The sequence below is a fragment of the Onychostoma macrolepis genome, chromosome 12, assembly GCF_012432095.1.
Source record: "Onychostoma macrolepis isolate SWU-2019 chromosome 12, ASM1243209v1, whole genome shotgun sequence".
Lineage (NCBI taxonomy): Eukaryota > Metazoa > Chordata > Actinopteri > Cypriniformes > Cyprinidae > Onychostoma > Onychostoma macrolepis.
In genome coordinates, this window is record NC_081166.1 from 16,092,984 (window position 1) to 16,110,856 (window position 17,873).

Here is a 17,873-nt window from a genome sequence, read left to right on the forward strand (position 1 = left end):
AAGAAATCCAGTGCGACTCAAAGTGCACCAAAATCATCTTCAATGTGCTGTCAGAACTGAAAGAACTGAGAACTGAAGTAGCTTCACTCAAAACACTCAGTGCTGAAATAGCTCACATCAGAGAATCATTGCAGCAACCAGCTTTTCCCTCACCACAGTGTCCTGTTCCTGCACAGGGAGTCCCTGAAAGAGAAATCATTCAGTGTCAAGTGCAGCCATATTGGCCATCACCGGGCACCAACCAAATGAGAGTGAATACTCAGTTTCAACCTCAGTATCCACCCCGACAATACTACTCAACCCCTACTCATTCCCAAGCAAGAAAGTGCTTTAATTGTCAGCAGCAAAGAACAGAGGACCGTTGCATGCATTGTTTTCGATGTGGCAGTGGCGAGCACTTCCAAGCAGGATGCAGAATCCGTGGCATTAAGCCTTCAAGAGAGAGTCCTTTAAATGGAGAGCGGTTACTTCCGTGGGACAGGGAGTAACCAGACCCACTGACCAGTCCCAAAGATGTGCAGCCTGTGAAAAAACAGAGAAGTAAATGAAGCAGTGTTCACGATGTAAAAAGATATTGTATTATTCGAAGGTCTGTCAAACTCACCATTGGACCGAACACAAGCGAACTTGTATCAACCCACCAAGACCAGTTTCAAATTCCTACCTGACGATGAGTGTCCACGCTCCCTGCAGTACTCAAGTTAACCAGCATTCCTCTGTGACATCACTAGTTGGGAGGCAATGTCTTGTTGAGTGTTTCCTGCATGGCCATAAAATTCAAGTCCTGTGGGACACTGGCTCTCAGGTATGTGTCATTGGTGAATTGTGGAAATAGGACTTCTTACCAGACGTCCCACTGAGAGATGTTTCAGACATTCTTGAGTCTCCAAACACTTTGAACCTTGTGGCTGCCAATGGTATTGATATGCCCTATGTTGGATATGTCAAAGTGACTTTCAGACTAGTGCCACAGACATCTCACCATACCGAACTTGTCATTCCCATACTCGTAGCAAGGGGTCAAAACCTCTCTCACCCAATCATAAGGTTCAGTGTGATAGAACAAATTGTGAACTCCATTGAACAAGTCCAGCCAAGTACTGTGAGCGACAACATGCTTGAGAGAACCGTGAAAGCCGCATTCCCCAGCTTAAAGAGGAGCAAAGTCCAGACATTCATCAAACTTGTGAGTGCAGAGAGCTCATGTGAATACATGGTAAAGACCATGAAAGGGCATGTTAATGTTCCCAAATGTAGTACTGTGCAGGTCTCATGCCGAGTGTACATGCAGCCAGTGAAGGAGGACAGTACACTGACTTTTGAACCTGATGTGAATCCTTGCTGGGCAGATGGGCTTGAATTCAAAGAAAGTTTAGTAAGGCTGAAAAGAGGGGCTCCAACAAATATCACAATTGAGGTATACAATGACACTGATCATGATATCACTCTGATGGGCCAGACTCCGATTGGTACAGTACAGCTTGTCAAGAATGTCTTCCCTGCTAGTATGTTTGAGGTGCCAGCAAACCCTACTGCCGTTGGGGTATGTCACATCCAGGCTACGGAGAACTGTCACGACCACACCAATACTGATCATTGGGACCCGCCAGTCGATGTCAGCCACCTGAGTAAACATCAGAGACAGCTAGTACAGCAAATATTAAGAGAGGAGTGCCATTCATTCTCTAAATCAGACAACGACATTGGATGTATCAGAAATTTGCAGTTGAGTATATTACTTAAAGATGATGAGCCAGTCAATCGCACTTACATGTCTGTGCCAAAGCCCCTGTATCGTGAGATGAAAGAATACTTGCACGACCTCATAGCACAGGGCTGGATTGAAAAATCCAACTCATCATACGCATCCAATTGTATGTGTAAGTAAGAAAGAAAGATGGCAGCCTCTGTTTATGTATAGATTATCGAGACCTGAATAGAAAGACTCACCCAGACAGACAACCAATTCCGAGGGTGCAGGACATTATGGATAGCCTTGGTGGTAATTCCTGGTTTTCTTCATTAGATCAAGGGAAGACCTACCACCAGAGGTTCATGTCTAAGGAAAGTAAGCACCTAACGGCTTTCGTGACACCCTGGAGCCTGTATGATTGGGTGCGTATTCCATTCGGGTTGATAAATGCTCCTGCAGCCTTCCAGAGATGTATGGAAGAGTGCTTAGAAGGCTTGCGAGATGAGATCTGCATTCCATACCTCGATGACACCTTGGTGTTTAGTAAGACCTTTGAGAACCACGTTCAAGATGTAAGGAAAGTGCTGCAGCGGCTTAGGCAACATGACATCAAACTTAAGTAAGTGTGAGTTTTTCAAACCTGAAGTCCGCTACCTGGGTAGAATAGTCTCTACAGAGGGAAGTAAAGTTGATCCTGCAGACACAGAAGCTGTCAGATCCCTGAAAGACAAACAACCAAAGAATGTGGGTGAGCTGAGGAGAGTTCTTGGTCTGCTTAGCTACTACAGACAGTACATTAAAGATTTCTCTTGCATAGCTAGCCCGTTGTATGACCTGTTAAAAAGTACTCCAGAAGATAATGCTCACCTGAAAAATAGTCAGAGACGATCAAAGACAAAATGCATGAAAACTGGTGTTCCATCAAGTAAGCCAATTACCTGGACTGAACAACATCAGAGCACTCTTGAACAACTAATTGACTGTTTGCTCCAGCCCCCTGTATTAGCTTTCCCTGACTTTTCACAGCCTTTTATACTGCATACAGATGCGTCAGCTCAAGGGTTGGGTGCAGTATTATACCAGAAACAAAGTGAGAAACTTTGTGTGATTGCTTATGGATCCCGTACTCTATCTGCTGCTGAGAAAAACTACCACCTACACTCAGGCAAGCTTGAATTTCTTGCTTTGAAGTGGTCAATCACCGAGAAATTCCGTGACTATTTGTATTATGCTCCAACTTTTACTGTATATAGTGACAACAATCCCCTTACATATGTCCTGTCAACTGCCAAATTGAATGCTACAGGTTGCAGGTGGGTGGCTGAATTGGCAGATTTCCACTTCACAATCAGATATCGCCCAGGTCGTGAAAATATCGACGCTGATACGCTGTCCCGATTGCCCCTCGATATAGGTACTATGATGAAAGAGTGCTCTGAGGAGTTGTCATCAGACATAATAGGTGCAACTATTCAGGCTGTAGAAGCTCAAGAAGGACCCAGCATCCCATGGTCAGTCTCGACCAACTGTTCATCTATTCAGACCTGTCCAGCAGTCCCAACAATAACCCCTTTGTCTGTGAATGTAATAAAAGACGCTCAAATGAATGACCAGGATATCAGCCCTGTGTATGAATGCAAATTGTCTGGAACAAAACCAAAAGTGAGACAACTCAAAACCTAAAAAAGCCTCAAAAGCCTAAAAACAAAATGCCTGTTTCGTGAATGGGGAAAACTTACCATTAATCAGGATGGTATCCTCTGCCGAACCACTTCCAGCCGCACACAGTTGATCCTGCCAGAGAAATATAAAGGAACAGTCTTGCAAGAGCTTCTCGATGGAATGGGCCATCAAGGTACAGATCGTAGTCTCTCACTCATCCGTGAACGTTTCCTTTGGCCACATATGCAGGCAGACATTGAGTATTATGTCACAAAAACATGCAGATGCCTAAAGCAGAAAAAGCCTTGTCATGAGACAAGAGCCCCATTAACAAACATGGTTTCGGCCCAGCCCTTTGAATTGATTTCTATTGACTTTCTCCATTTAGACCGCTGCAAAGGAGGTTTTGAGTATATACTGGTGGTAGTTGATAATTATACCCGATTCGCTCAAGCATATGCCACTACATCCAAGTCAGGTAAAACAGCTGCAGACCGCATCTTTAATGATTTTGCCTTGAAATTTGGTTTCCCTTCCCGCATCCATCACGATTAGGGTGGAGAATTTGAGAATCAGCTGTTTGAACAGCTTCAACGATACTATGGCATCACAGGTTCCAGAACGACCCCATATCACCCGCAAGGCAATGGCCAAGCCGAGCGTTTTAACAGGACACTCTTACAAATGCTCAGAACGCTCACAGAAAGTCAAAAATCTAACTGGAAAGACTCTCTGAATAAGTTGCTGTATGCTTATAATTGTACCCGTTCAGAAGTCACAGGGTTTTCTCCTTTTTACCTGTTATATGGAAGGTCTCCAAGACTGCCTGTCGACGTGTTGTTTGGACTGAACTCAGAAGCTCCTACCTGTAATCAGAAAGAGTATGTGGAGAAGAAAGAGTATGTGGAGAGATGGAAACATGGAATGGAGGAGGCATATAAAATTGCAAGAGTGTGTGCTCAAAAATCTGCTGACAGGAGCAAAAAGACCTTTGACAAAAAAGTGAGGAGCACCACATTGCAGCCAGGTGATCATGTTCTTGTAAAGAACCTAACACCACGGGGAGGCCCTGGTAAAATTCGCAATTTCTGGGAAGACAGCATCCATGTAGTTGTGCGATAGATGAGTGGTGAGCTTCCAATTTATGAAGTAAAGCCAGAAAAGGGAAAGGGACGATCCAGAGTCCTCCATCGCAACTTATTAATGCCTTGCGACCACTTACCTTTTGAAACTGCTCCGCCTTCAAAGACCAGACAGAAACGAGAGTTGAAAAAGCCTCAAATCAGCCATGTTGAATCTAATGAGGAAAGTGAAGATGAATTAGACTTCCATTATGTATCACCACAAGTACTTTGACCAAACCATGTTATTGAATCTGAACATCTTAAACCACTACCTACCACAGTGTCTGATGAGCATCCAAACGAGGTCCTGGAACAAATTCCTGCTTCACTGTCATCTGCTGAATGTGACCAAGAACAAGAGATCAACTTACCTGCTGATGAACAAGTTCCTGCTTCACTGTCATCTGCTGAAAGTGACCAAGAACAAGAGATCAACTTACCTGCTGATGAACACCTTCCTGCTTCCACGCCATCTGCTGAAAGTGACCAAGAATGAGAGATCAACTTACCTGCTGATGAACACCTTCCTGCTTTCATGCCATCTGCTAAAAGCGACCAAGGGGAGCAAATGTACCAGCTGCCTAGGAGAGAAAGACACCGATTTTTCCGATCCGGGAATAGTGGTAATTCCTGTGACAATTTATTTTGTATTACTGGATTACAATGTGTTGTGAGTAAAATTAATTTTGTTAAACTCAGGTTCGTCAGCAGGGGGCACCCACGCTTTACTCTATGCATCAGTAGTTGAATAACAAGGAAATAGTATTCAGTACGTGATTAGCTTCGTGGTACACACAACAGACGCTCCTTGATTTACCTGTGTTTTTCTTATCTGTTTTAACAGGTAAGCTGATAATTATTACTCTATAGGAACACTGTATACAGTTGGGTATTACTAGAGTCAAATTTCTGACCTAAGACATTATAAAATGTTGATTAAGACCGTGATTAAGAGTGCCGTACATAAAATGGCGGATGAGAGTGTTATCAATTCCAAGGAAGACTAGTAACTTTCAGCACGAGCAAAGTGAGGAGTAAATGTCTAAAAATACATATAGTGGAGATAAGAATGCAAAATGAGGAATGATGATGAATTAAATAGATGTGTACGAACATTGATTAGGCGTGTGTAGTGACATACAGCCTGAATTAAGAAAGCACACGTGTCTATGATAACACGTTAACATGATAAAACTTCATTTAGCGTCACTCTGTCAGCCATTACATTTGAAAGAACATTCGTGAAATACAGTTAATAAGAATTCCAGTCAGATTCAGTGGTAAAATGCTTTTATTAATCATTTTGTCATATTGTTATGGAAAACATAGTAACTGGTGTCCGGTTAAGATCTAGTTCATGAAATAAAGTCAGTTCATTCGCATATTTCATAGAGGATTAAAACTGATTAAAAAGAGTATTAATACAGCTTCATAGTTATTAATGCTGGAGTAATATGGTTATAAAATAATTAATCATCCTCATGATTATGTTTATAGAGTTTGCATTACTCACTTGTATTCATGTTAAAGTGGGTTTGTGATGTTTAAATGTTATTTGTCATACTTTTTCTTTATGCTGTGTGCGAGTGGGCACAGAACACATTCGGATCTATTTGGTGATGATGTTTATGAGTTTAGAGCAGATATTTCTTGAGAATTGAGTGTGGTTTAAAGAGTAATGTGTCCAGTGTCAGGTATCTGCATTAAACATTTGCACTATAAGACATGCTATTGTTTATGATTATCTGTTAAGGTGTCTGACACGAACAAGGAAATAGTATTCAGTACGTGATGAACTTCGTGGTACACGCAACAGACGCTCCTTGATTTACCTGTGTTTTTCTTATCTGTTTTAACAGAAAATAAATGTGTTGCCATAAGAACGGACGTCATATCCTTCTTGAAAGTGTAACATTATCAATTGCCTTTTGTGTATGGAGCCCGCTAATCAGGGGCCATGAACTGTTAAATTTGCATTGAGACTGTGAACTTTAGTGAAATCAAAGGTTTCTTTGCATTGTTGCAGTCTGACATCTGGAGAACTCGTGGACTGTTTTGTATTAGGAATATTGCTTTGGACATTTCTTGAACTTTTAAATGCTGAGAAACAGAACATGAACCGTTTTTTTTTTTCTGAGGAATGTCTCCTTTTACAGCCTTTAAACTTAGAAATTTTGAGGATAATATGGACTGTTTGCCTTATGGACTGTAGTCTTGAGAGGCTGTTGCACTCTTGAAATCCAAAGAAAATATGGACTTTTGTTTCATGCCTCTTTCAATTTTTGCACTTTGAGGCACTTATGGACTCTTCGTTTTCATAAACTGTTGCTTTGTAAGTGAACTATTAAGTTCAGGCCAACCTATGGACTGTTAAAATGCTGAACTCTGGCACTACAAAATTTGTGCGAAGCACAAAAGGGACTGAATGACTCTAGTGTTAAAGAAAGAATGTCGAGACGACATTTATTTTTGTAGGGGAGTGTGTGACAGAGTGAAAAATATATGTATAATTATATTTCAATAAGTAGATCAAAAAGTTCATAAATCTGTAAAATATGGAAAGTGTTCTATAGTCAGGATATGCTGAATGTGTTTAAAAATGTTTATAAAATGCAGATAAGTTATCTAAATAATTTTAGTTAATCGGTGATCAATTAGTTTGGCACAATAAGGTGTGCAATCTATTAGTCAGGCCTTGTCTTGTTAAACTAGGGGGAGAGCTTGCGGTATTTCTCCATTACACATAAAGTTTGTGGTGGAGAAACATCGTTGAGTGAATGTGCTTAATCATCTTCCCTTTTTCAGGTATTCATTTTATTTCTTTGTTAATATAGTATGAGTTGATGGTAAATGATGTTTTAAGAGTGTGCAGATGTCATTACGATATTGATTGTGTTCTGATGAACATGTTTAAAAGTGCAATTAGTTCAGAGATGTGTCAGTTCTGAGCTCCATTTTGAGCATTAATGGCACGAGGCCCACATAATGGCGAGAGGCCACATGTTCAGTGATTAGCATTACATATTTGGTATACACGCTGGTAATCAATGTTCAACTTTGTTTATTTGATGCTATTTGTTGATTTGCTGGAGAAATGTGACTATATTGAGAAATGTAACTGTGGAAATCGAATTAACAAAGCGAGTTTGAGACATTTATGCACTTCCAGATGAAAGAATTCCTAAAAGAGAGCATTTACATGTGGTATAGAATTGTGTGTGCTAGTTTATATCTATGTATCTGGTTAAAAAGATTAAGAAGTGATTTCCAGATATTTATAAAATGACTCACTGTCTAATTACTAATTGGGATGATTGACTGTAAAGGAAAAAATAGCTAAAGAGGATACATCGTGTGACGAGTCGGTTGCCCTCCCCCTTATTGCCATCACCACCCTGTCCCTTATTCGCCGCCCTTCACCAGGCTCCCGACGGGAGTGGGTGTGAGAAAGGAGGGGCGTGGAAACAGCGAGGGTTGGCGGCGTGTGATGAGGCACACCTGGACTGCATGAAGCCTCATCACCGCCGCTGTTTAAATGCCAAGCGCGCCTCTCCACGAGAGACCGGTCTCTTCCCCCTGCATGCACACTGGTGTCCTCGTGGGTCCAGGAAGGGAGCGTAGAGGGACTTCCGCGCCACCGGAGACATGAGCTGCTGAACCCGCGGTCTGGACGAAAGCCGCACCCGTATTACGGCCGTCGGGCCAGGATGACGGGCCATACAAGTCCTGCCAAAGGCCGTGGACAAAGAGGAAGAGCCGCCGCTAGGATGAAGCCGCCGCCCCTCGCGCCCCGGACCAGAGCGGGAGCGCATGCGGCCCTTACCTGGACCCTCCCTTCCAGAACACTGCCCTCCTTCACAAGCCCCGCAGCACAACGAGGACACCAGACCCCCTGTTTATTTTGGACACTTTTCCCCCCTTGGACACTTTATTTTATTATTTCTGTTGAATAAAAGCCTCTCCGAGGCCTGACGCCACACCCACTGTGTCTGTCGTTGGCTGCTCCTGTCACAATCGTTAACAGCCATGTCACAATTATTGAATGTCAGTACAGTGAAGAAAAGGCCAATGTTGCTGTTTTGAAAAGTTGTTTATTGTTAACTGTTTAAAAGAGATTACACAAAGTTTGCGGTGGAGAAACATCGTTGAGTGAATGTGCTTAATCATCTTCCCTTTTTCAGGGGTATAACATATGCATGTGCATGCATGTGTAAATGAGTGTGTGTATGAACAAAAAAGCCTCCTGAATGAAAACTGTGCAACCCAGTGTCCCAAAAAATACTTGTATATATGTATTATAGTTGAATTTTGAAGCAAGAAGTGTTGGATTATTTCGATCATGATTTTTCTCTTTTTTTCTAAATAAAAAAACTGAAAAATGAATCCTGTTTTTTTTTTTTTTTTAATATGTCTATTTAAATTCTGTTCACAAACTCACCACACAAGATTAATGGTCAAAAACTGTACTTTTTTGATATGCATTTTCTGAAAACAATGACAGCCTGCACTTGAAAATAGCACATTCTGTTAGAATTGTACAGTCAAATAAACAAAATATGTGAAAATGACTTATTTTACCCTTAGGTTTTAAAGGGTTAAAACATACGCCCAGCCAAAGGAAAACAGACAGGTGAAGGAGGTAGAAATCCTTAGAGGGGATTTGCGGAGGCTGAGGAAGGCATTTCGTGAAGCAACAGTGGAGGAGAGACCAGCACTCACGGAAATTCATGATAACCTGAGGGAGCGCATTAAAACTTTGCGAAGAGCTGAATGTCATCGCAGGGATAGGAAGTGACGAATGAAGGAGCGGACAGATTTCACCAAGAATCCTTTCAAATATCTGTCGAAACTTCTGGATGATGTAAGATCAGGGCAGCTGAAAGCAATGAAGGAAAAGGTGGAGCAGCACCTTCGGCAGGTCCATAGCAACCCTAGAAGGGAGGACGGTCTGGAGGAGATGGAGAAACTCATAAGACCAACAAAACCAGCTATCCAATTCAGAGCTGAGGAACAGAGCAGGCAGGAGATGAACACTTTTCTCAGGAAGGCCAAAGAAAAATCAGCCCCAGGGCCGAATGGCATTCTGTACAAGGTATATAAATATTGCGAAAGGCTCAGGGGACGACTTTGGAAGCTACTGAGAGTGGCATGGAAGAAGAATTTCCTCGCTGACAGTTGGCTTGTCGCAGAGGGATGCTTCATCCCTAAGGAGGAAAATTCTACAGGGATCAAGCAATTCCGTACCGCACTACTATGACAACTTCAACATGCACTTCATCTGTGGAGATTTTACCACCGAATGGCAGAGGCTAGAGGTGGGCATTGTCACTGATCTTGTTTTCAGCAGCGATGAACCTTCTCCTAAAGTCAGCAGAAAAGTTGCGGCGGGGTGTAGTGTTGGACAGTGGCATCCAGCAGGTACCCATAAGAGCATTTATGGATGACCTCACCATCACGGCAAAATCAGTACCCGAAGGGAGATGGATCTTGGAGGATCTGGTTGATCTCACCGATTGGGCAAGGATGGAGTTTAAACCTGAAAAGTCCAGAAGCCTGGTATTGAGGAAGGGGCGCATTCAGGACCAGTTCCGTTTCAGGATAAAAGATACCATCATCCCAACGGTCCAAGAGAGACCAGTAAAGAGCTTGGGAAGTGGTATAGGGCAGACCTCAATGATAAGCAGAGTGTGAGGGAGATGATTATCCAAGCAGACACCTGGATGACATCCTTAGAGAAGAGTGGCCTACCCGGCAAATATAAGGCCTGGGGGTACCAACATGGGATACTTCCTAGACTGCTCTGGCCTCTGCTTGTTTATGAGGTACCTGTCTTGACTGTAGAGAGACAGGAGAGAAAGATTAACACCTATTTAAGGAGGTGGCTGGGTGTCCCAAGAAGTTTTTGCTCCATTGGCCTGTGCAGCACAGGCAGTAAGCTGCAGCTGCCGGTGACATCATTGCTCGAGGAGTATAAGGCAGCAAAGACATGCCAGGCCATGATGCAGCGAGACAGCAAGGATGAAAGAGTACACCAGGCAGGCATTGTGGTGTGGTCAGGACAGGCCGTAAATGGTCAGCCAGCAGAGCATTGACGGAGGCTGAGGATCAGCTGCGGCATGCTGACATTGTTGGGACAGTAGTTCAGGGCAGGCTTGGACTGGGTTGTTTCACCAGAACGAGTTTGAACAAAGCTGACCCAAAGGAACGCCGCAGCATGGTACAGAGGGAGGTGCGCAAGGCAGAGGAGGAAATCCGGCATGTCAAGGCTGTAACCATGAAAAAACAGGGCAGCTAGACAAGGTGGGAGAGCGTACGTGACAGGGCCCTGACGTGGCAGGACATTTGGATCATGGAAGGACGCCGGATAAAGTTCTTGATGTGTTCTGTCTACAATGTGCTGCCTACTCCATCAAACCTCCATATTTGGGGGATGGCAGAGTCCCAGCTGCACATTGTGTGGAAAGCAAGCCAACCTTGAGCATGTCCTCTCAGCATGTCAGTCAAGTCTGGCAGATGGGAAATTCCGGTGGCGTCATGATAAGATCCTGTCTCAGTTGGCAGATGGTGTGGAACAGGCAAGGAAGAAGGTTAAACTTTCCAGCGGGCACCACTTCATTCAGTTCATCAAGACAGGAGAGAACGCTGCAGCAGGACGGAGAAGTAGAGGGGTCTTGGCCTCAGCAAATTATTGGGAGATGCGGACAGACCTGAAGAAGCGGCTAAAATTCCCAGAGGAGATAGCACACACAAGCCTCAGACCGGATATTGTCCTCTGGTCTAGAGGCACTAAGCAGGCGGTGCTTATAGAGTTAACAGTACCCTGGGAAGAAAGGATGGAGGAGGCTCATGAGCGTAAACGCAAGAAATATCAAGACCTTATCCTTGAGAGCCAGAAAAATGGATGGAAGGCCTGGAATTTACCAGTAGAGATCGGCTGCAGAGGTTTTGCTGGGCAGTCACTCTGGAGAACCCTTGGGCTGCTGGGTATTGAAGGGATGGCCAGGAAACAGCTGGTAGTCAAGTTCACCGAACAGGCTGAAACAGCATCTCATTGGATCTGGATGCAGCAGGAGGTGCGGTGGCAGAGCCAACCTATTGAAGGGCGAACAACGACATAGAGTTGGTGGTGGTCAGCAGGGGTAGATCCAAGACGGTGGATCTGCTGTCGAGCCTTCCCGAGGTGTCATGGGCTTAAATTGGTGAAACACCAATGAAGTGGGGTGCCCATCTGACGACCAGCTGCAACTACCAACTCTTGTACAGTTGAGAGATGTATTCAAGCCTTGTCCTGGTGCTTGAAAGGAAAAGAGAAGGAGGAGAAGCGATGCCACTGGCTCACAGTTGGTGCAGGGCTAAGTACCTGTAAAGGTGGGCCAGTTGCGATGGCCTCATCGTATTTTGCATATGCATGCTAATAAGCAACTAGTTAATAATGAGAATTGGTCCTTAAAATAATGTGTTACCAATTTCTTTTATAAAGCAGTTTGTAGCTTAGCCCAAAAACTACTAATAGTAGGGTAGACACAGTTGGAAATAGGAAGAATTACTAGAAACCAACATCATAGAGACTTAACAGCCAACAGAGATTTAATTGCTTTTAGTGTAAACAGACCAATGGCAGGTGGGATGTGTTATAAAAAAAAAAAATAACAATACTAAAATTATAATATATGCATATATATTCTGTTTGGTGACAAGAGAGGTACAGAAATTATACACTTCAGCTTAAACCTCAGTGTTTTTTTTTTTTTGCTCCACTCCTGCCTGTATTTTAAAAACCCGAAAAGCACCTCACACCTCCCTGTCAATGCACAATTAGAGCTAATATGTGATCTGACGTAATTACTTCTACACTATAAATGAGTTCATTGACCTACTACCTACTGTTTCTTTTGCTGCAGCTCATACTCTGTCTACACAGCCAAAACCTGTTCCCATAAATACACTCGTGCTGTTCTGACGTCCTCCTCTGATGTCATGTCACGGTGCATCTGGAATCTGTCTCTGTGGATTCAGCCTCTCAAATCCCTCTTCAGCACAGACACAAAACAATATGACGTATGCCACAAGCTCCAATATTATATTTATCTTCTTTCTAGAGCTTTAAATCAACAAAAAGGAGCTTACGCAAGCTCTTGCATACCTACAGCGATTTGATTCTATAGCTTTCACTGTTCAGAGACTGGATGCAGTTTAATCGTTTTATAATGCATAATTTAAATATTATGTATTTGTGTTTATCTCTCTAAATAACATAAAAGAGAATTTGTATAGATAAATTGCCATTTGAAGCCAATTTAAATTATCTTAAGTAATGTCACGCATTTTTCAGTAAAAAAAGGGTGTTCAGTGATAAATGGGAATGGGATCAATTCCAATGGGAATTCATTTGATTAATTTAAGTGGGCAGTACATAACAGGATGTATAAAATAAATCCAAAATATTCACATTTTGCTATTACAAATTATTGAATAGCTGTGTGAAGCTTGCACCAATGAATGTTACACAATAAGAAAAGGAACATGTTTTAAGAATGTAAACATGGTTCATTTTGATTTCATGTTGAGTGCTATACGAATCAGCATCGCTTAAGGAAAATGGTGATTTTATCCTCTCGGGTTTAACATAAGCATAATTTTCTGCAGGAAGCAGCATGCCATTTCTAAAGTGATTAAAATATGAAGTCTCAAAGGAGCAACCAAGAGCCAGAGGTTTTCTGACAGCTGAATGAAGCGTATTTGGTCATTTTCTAAATCCTTTAATTATTAAACATGGCCTCTGGAAAGAAGATAACATCAGCTTTTAAAAAACAAGAAAGAAAATCCCATTTCTGCATTTTCCATAGGGAAACAAAGAAAGAGATTAAAGGAACGAACCGATCTTGGTGCATCTTAATTACCCTGATTTACAGGCAAAGGGAATTTATCTTAATAACTCTGTTCAACAGCTTTAAAACAAATGCATTATGCTGAAGCACAAAATATGACTGCTATCTTGTGGTTATGATTGAAATCACTTCATAAACGCTCACATGAAAATTTAGTATGCATTTTAAATGGCAAACTGTCATAACCTCCCTGTTTTTACACTGTGTGTCATCTTAATCTTTGACGGATGTGTGTTTCTGTGAAATACTAGAGTATTAATCTTATTAGAGGCTCTACGCTCGCTCATACAACAATGCACACACACACAAAATCACATAAGGTCATAAATACACAAGCTTTATCATGCAGCCATCTTATTCAGGCCACAGAGTTCAAAGGGAATACTCAATTTTGCCCACAAGGCCTGGTTACGGGTTGCGCTTGGTTGTTATGCATTAACTGGTCATAACAGAGCAAGAAATATGAAAGAGAAACTCTGATATACTGTACTGTCTAGTCTAAGCAGAAACCCCCATAATCCTTTCTTGTTTCCACTGTTTACAGCAGCTGATAACCAATCATCATTTAAAGACCATCTTAAGACTAGTCATGCTAAAAGTAATTACTGTAATTTAAACATACTGTAGATAAATAATAGGTAATCACCACTCTATTTTTATTCAAGAATATTTCATTTCATCAGGGTGACTGGTGAAGTCACATGTTTAAAAGACAAAATAATTTAAAACGTGACTGCTGGATTCAATTATCAATCATTATGTTGATCCTCTTGATTCCTGTGATTAGCATTTTGAACAGATTTACAGGTTAGATTAATCAAATATAGAGATTAACTTCAAGATACAGTAAAAAATATATTTTGTTTAAAAAATAAAAAAAAAAGTGTAATTTTGTCACGGGTTTCTGGAGCAGGGAGCTCAAAGAAGTACGAAGGAGGCAGGTGATCAAGAGTCTTTAATAAATCCATAAGGGAAAACACAACCACTTCAAATAACATTCAGACAGGACAAAGAAACTGGAAAGGCAGAGCTATAAATATTCAACCAAACGAGGGACTAATGAGTAAATTAACAAGGAACATGTCACTAACTGATAATGAGGACAGGAACAAAACCAAATAAGGGCAAACGGGAACTCAAACACGTGACAAATTTATTGTCTCAGGTTTCTATAAAGAATAAAGCTATAAACATAAACATAAACATAGATCATTGTTATTTAAATGTTAATACTTTTCATTCATTTTTCTAACCACAACATATTTGTCATGTACTGTAGTTTATTCTGGTAGCTTTAGATGCACCAAAGTTGCTTTGTCTATTTATATTTGGATGGTGCTACTCTTTCAATAGACTGTGCATACTAAGCTATATGTTTTACAGTAATAATTATTATAACAGTTATCTCTGGGTTTTGGCTTTCTGCAACTTTGTTGTTGTACACAACATTAAACCTTGGCATGTCCACACACACTCTCCCATGGCCAATTGGTCAAATAATAAAGTGTGGTAAAGGCAGCACTCCAACACAAAAAAAAAAAAAAAGAAAAAAGGGCATCAGTGTTATCGGGTTTTATACCGTACATTTCAAAAAGCCAACATGCCAAAAAAATCTAAACAACTGTTTGAATAAATTCTTTAGGCTAAAAGGTGTTCATATCCATAATGAAGTTTTGTAAATAGTTAGCTGTTAATTGACATGAGAACTATAAGACACTATTCTTTAGAATAATTTCCATTTTGCAAAGCTTTTTTTTTTTTTTTTTTTTTTTTGTAAATGTTGGCTGATTATCTTAGATATAATAGCCTAAGGGGTTGGCTGGTTAAGAATTTTAACATTGTATAACTTGTTATTCATTTATGGTTACCCTTAATAATAATTAAAATTCCAAAATCATTGCAATCATTGCAAAATGGTTGCAATAAATGTTTCACTTGTTCTCTGTGTTTTTTTCCCCACCATTTGTTTTTGATGTGAAGAATTTGCTGCCCTCTAAAACATTTAATTTGTTAAACACTTTGTTTCCCCCCCAGAAGACACTGCTGATCTCAAATCAGAAACAACCTTCCCATTTTAACTCCAGATCAGACAACTTTGAAGCCCAAGTGCCTTCTTTTACCCTTTCTATATTTTCCTGCCGAAAACCTAACCACAAAAATAATCAGTTTTTTCCCCCGTTATTTATTTATTTTAAACAAAAATCTTTATACTTTCATACAGTGTCATTAACGTAAGTGTGCCATGCCTTAAGGTTGATGCGAACGTAACAACCTAGACATTGTAAATTTAATTAATTACAAATATTAAAACTGCTGTTATACATATAAATTCATTAAACCCATACTGACCTGAGCTGAAACCAGTAACTCATTATTGAAACCCATTTGTCGAACCTGCGGCTGAAGATGCATTGGCTGATATTGTCCTATTTTGCAGTCTGAAATAAGAAAAACACAGCATTATTAAACATTGGCAATATGTACTACTATTGTTGTTGTTGTTGTAGTAGTTTTATTATTATTTTTAATTTTCTCTTTTTCCCCTCATTCAATCTTCTTTATTACTGGAAGTGTTTTGAATTTTTTATATACATTTTTTATTGTTGTTTTGACATGTTTTAACATACAGAAAAACAAATATTTGAGACATAGTATGCTTCAGAATATAGAATATACGCAAGAGTATACATGTACTACAGATTATGTCAAAGAAAGATATTCATACAAAAACCTTAACATTCAAACCAGTACAACAGTGCTGAAAGAAGTCAATAACAGTTAAAAAAATAAAAATAAAAAAAAGAGGTAATTATAACCAAAACGAGGAACTGTAAATGTATAAAAATAATAATGAAATATAAAGAAAAGAACCAAAGAGAACAAAAAATAAATAAAATAAGACCAGAGTGTGTGTGAGTGTGGGGGAGATGGGGGAATCTCCTTAATTCAAATCAGTAGACCTTTGAGCTTCTCCAGAGTTTGAGCCCAGAGTCTAATGGTGTCCTCTCTTGCACTGTGAATGCGTGCAGTGGACAACTCGAGATATACCACATCTATAAATGTGAGAACCCAATATTGCTTATTAAGAGAATGTGGCGGTTTCCATCTTGTTGCTACTAATTTCTTGGCAGCTGTCAAGCCAGCTAGAAACGCTCGTTTCTGAGTTTTGTTAAGTTGGACACCAGAGAGATCGTTTAAAATAAAACCGATGGGGACAAAGAGACCAAAACATAGTGGACAAATTTTCTTTAACCATATTCCAAAAGTTAGCAACCCCAGGGCATTCCCAAATCATGTGATAAAAAGTACCAATTTCCCCTGTATGGCAAAGTGTACAATTAGGATCAAGTTTAAGCTGCATACTATACAGTTTACATGGAGTCATATAAGTCCTATGAATAAAATTAAAATGAATTTGTTGAAGATCCGGATTCCTAGAAGCATGCATTACCATAACCCACACATGGTCCCAATCAAAACTAGGGGCAAGGTCCGGAATATCTGTCCACCAGAAGGAGTCTATTGTCAGAGAAGGATACATTTTATCCAGAAAAAAAACATACAATTTAGAAACGAATCCCCTTGTTCCCTGGTTCTCACATAATACTTTCAGTAAATGGTGCTTTAAGAGGAGCCATCCAAGGGACCGCATAGGTCTTCATGGCTGCCCTCAACAGTAAGTAAAAAAAAAAAAAAAAAAGGTGGAGCTCTGCAGGTTAAATTGAATAGAAAGTTCTTCAAAGGTGTAAAGGCCCTTGTCACCCATTATATCACCCAATGAGTGAATCCCTTTGTTGAACCACTGTCAACACTGGCCAAACTTAATAGGGTGCTTACCGATGAGCAAACCATAATTATTAAAGATACGAGAGTGGGGATTCCAATTAGAACGGATACCACAAACTTTTTCTGCTGCTCTCCAGACTGATAGAACATGTGACACTAAAGGACCAAAACGAAGTTTACACTTATTTAGAGGGATATTAGCAAATAAAACTTCATCCAACTTCAGAGAAAGAACCACATTTTCCTCTAGGAAGCGCCAAGAAACATGTTTTATCATCATACCAGCTAAACAGGGGACGTAGTGCAAAAGCCCAGTGATACAACTTCAAATTGGGAAGTGAAAGTCCACCAGCGAATCTATCTCGTTGCATCATGGAAAGTTTAAGACATGGCCGTTTGCCATTCCAGACAAATTTGGTGATTATGCTCTGTAACCTGTCCCAAAAACGAGATGGGGGAGGCAAGGGGAGCATAGAACTCACAAAATTCATTTGAGGGAGTACATTCATTTTTCCAGGTTACATGCAATTTTAGAAAGGATACCCTCATAGTTGGTCTTAATTATATACTGCAATGAAGCACCAATCGTAATACTTAAATTGTTTAACCACTGGTATACCTGAGGGTAGTGCTGTGTTTCTCATTGCGTCGTTCAGTGGAAGAAGCGCTGACTTTGTCCAGTTTATTTTATATCCGGAAATCTCACCGAAGCAGCCAAAG

General features: G+C 40.7%; 1 pseudogene; it reads left to right on the forward strand.

Annotated features, from left to right (window-relative positions):
- Positions 1 to 9,277: 9,277 nt before the first annotated feature.
- Positions 9,278 to 11,597, forward strand: LOC131551535 (uncharacterized; annotated as a pseudogene).
- Positions 11,598 to 17,873: the final 6,276 nt, after the last annotated feature.